We start from the raw sequence: 2,754 nt of genomic DNA, 5'->3' as shown, positions 1-2,754 counted from the left end.
GAGAGAGAGAGAGAGAGAGAGAGAGAGAGAAAGAGAGAGAAGGAAGGAAAGAAAGAGGAAAAAAAAGAAAGCTTGTTCTTCTATTGATTGGTACATTTGTCAAAACAGTGTTTGCATATCAGTCTATTATCTCTGACATGAGGGATTTGTATGAACAGTGCATAACTTCCCAATTGTGAAGAAAAAATGTTGTTTTATAATTCTACATTTAGTTTATAAATTTTCCAATTAATCTCTCCAATTTCTACATTTTCTTAGTATACAAAATTCTAGAAATCCATAATTCTAACTGTTTAGTGATAGTTGTAGCTGGCCATTCATTTAACCTGGAAATCTTCCTCTCAAAAAGTATTTTGAAGATCCTTCAAAATTTGACAGATTATTTTTAAAATTTGATGATGTATGAAACTTTTATCCTGTTTTATAGTCCTACATATATGTCACCCATACTCTTATCATCTTTTATCTGTTCTTTGAGTTCTGTATGTTTTCAGCCTTAACCTAGTTTGAGTCCACTAATCATCTTCCCCAATGAATCCTTTCTAAATGAAGATATTACTGTTTCTTGGCAGTGTAAATACGGGTTACTATACATTTGCCTTTTAAAATTTTTCTTCCATGTTCTTCCAGGTGACTTTTGGGTGTCTTGACTATCATACTGTAGTACACTAGTCTGTAGTCTGGGTCCCAGCCTCCTCTGTAACCTGATGTCATACTCTACAGCATAGTTATGCTCAGGTCCAGGAAACCCTCCAACTTACTCTGCTTCCTTTATACAGAGGTTAAACTGTGTTTAGACTAGGCAGGGTTGGGTTCAGGGTTTCATAGTCACCAACAGTAATACCTATGAGCCTCATTTTCACTTTAGTTCTTTACTGTTAAACGAGAATAAAGATCTTCACAGAAAAGTATAATCCAGGTAGATTAACTGCTAGGATACATGACTCACAGTTCTAAAAAGAGTAAGAGTAAGGGTAATTCCCCATTAATAAGTATTTGGTGAATGAATCAGTAGTTAGTTCACATTTATCAATGTAGAATGTAATGGGAAAAGAAAGAGAAAAGGGAAATGTCTTAGTTGAGTTTCTATTGTTGTGGTAAGGACCATAACCAAAAGCAGCTTGGGGAGGAAAGGGTTAACTGCATCTTAGCTTCCAGATGAGTGTGTCACTAAGGGAGCCCCAAGGAGGAACTCTAGGCAGGAGCCAAAGCAGAAGCCATGAAGGAGTAGTGCTCACTGGCTTGTTCAGTTGGCTTTCTTAAGGACCTGTAACCACCTGCCCAGGTCTGGTACCCTCCAGCAGCAGTCACTAATCAAGAAAATATCCCATAGACTTGCCTACAGGCCAGTCTGGTGGATTTGGTTCCTCAACTGAGATCTCCACTCCCAGATATGTCTAGGTTTGTATCAAGTAGACAGAGACCAACCTGCTTAAAAGTAATAAAGCAGGGGTCAAAGTTTTAAGAAGGTGGGAAAAGAGCAGAAACTGGGAAGGGAGGTAAGGTAAGCCTTCTCTTAGAACACAAGTAGGAAAATAAAGCTAAGGGTGTTCAGGGAGTCATTGAAAAACTAATAGAAAAATAATGTAATTTCTTTAACAAATTTCACAAACTTGATGTTGAAAGAACTGTCTAGAACACTTATAGCTCAGTGATTTTTTTTTTCTTTTTTGATTTCTTGAGACAGAGTTTCTCTGTGTAGTCCAGGCTGACCTCAAACTTAAGAGCTCCAATTGTCTCTGCCTCCTGAGTGTTGGGATTAAAGGCATGAACCACTACTGCCCTACACCCAGTTATATTTTAAAATCAGTTAACTGGGAATGAAACATAAAGTCTTTTATAGAACTGCTTAAGGTATTTTCAAAAAATAAAGAACTCTAATGTATACTGCAGTATAATCTTGATGTATTGAGAAGACAAACCAAGCATTCCAGAGGCGCACAAGCACTGGGGGAAGGGGGCAATATATCAGCCATTTCTTTTTCTTGCTTGCTCTCCTTGTTCAAACGGTGTGTTTGGACCATCATTTCCTAACAAGAGTTCTGGCATGATTTTATCTGACTGCTTGTAGACATTTTAACATCCTTGATTTCTTTCTGACTCCTAATTTTTCATCCAGTGCTCTGAGTTTTTTTCTCCCATGTCTAAGTTGTGTTACTTGGTCTCTTGTTACTCACCTGCATTATCAGATACTTATTATTGCCTGCCTTGTAACTGGCTGCTTTGTCAAAAGACTCTTCATCTCCTTGCATCTTATCTATTAATAGAATTGTCTTCACAAAATACTCTTTTGTTGTTACTTCTCTGTTCATCTGTATTCAGTAGCTCTCTTGGCTGCTTATAATAATGACTAAACTGCAGTGCCATTCACTTCTTTAAATCCTCCATTACTTAATCCCAACCATGCCTTTTACAGAGTTTCCAGTGTGAACCTTCACTCCAGCTAGAGTTGCTTCATTCACTGTGTTTGGAACATAGTTCACCTAACTCTACCGTTTCCTTCACCAAGAACATGGGGTTTCTATGTTAGTTTTGATTTTGTTTTGGGGAGGGGGTTGTTTGTCTGTTTTCTCCTCATCCAACTTGTGTGTGCTCTGTGAACCATCAAGCTATATCTACCTCATTAATCCAGGGTGTGTGTGTATGTGTGTACATTAATGTGTATAGGTGCAAGGATGTGAACACATGTGCATGAGTAGGAGCCTGAGATGAGAGAAACCTCTCCTGTTGTTTTCTGGAGCTTCCATGGTGTTT

At 38.1% G+C, this 2,754-nt stretch overlaps 1 protein-coding gene across 3 annotated transcripts in view; it reads left to right on the top strand.

Annotated features, from left to right (window-relative positions):
• Tab2 (TGF-beta activated kinase 1 (MAP3K7) binding protein 2) overlaps window positions 1-2,754 on the top strand; it is a 52,425-nt gene that overhangs the window by 30,439 nt on the left and 19,232 nt on the right. The window lies entirely within an intron of this gene.

This window comes from Mastomys coucha, unplaced genomic scaffold, assembly GCF_008632895.1.
Source record: "Mastomys coucha isolate ucsf_1 unplaced genomic scaffold, UCSF_Mcou_1 pScaffold2, whole genome shotgun sequence".
Classification (NCBI taxonomy): Eukaryota; Metazoa; Chordata; class Mammalia; order Rodentia; family Muridae; genus Mastomys; species Mastomys coucha.
Note: the sequence above shows the minus strand (reverse complement) of the source record. Positions and strands in the feature narration are given on the sequence as shown.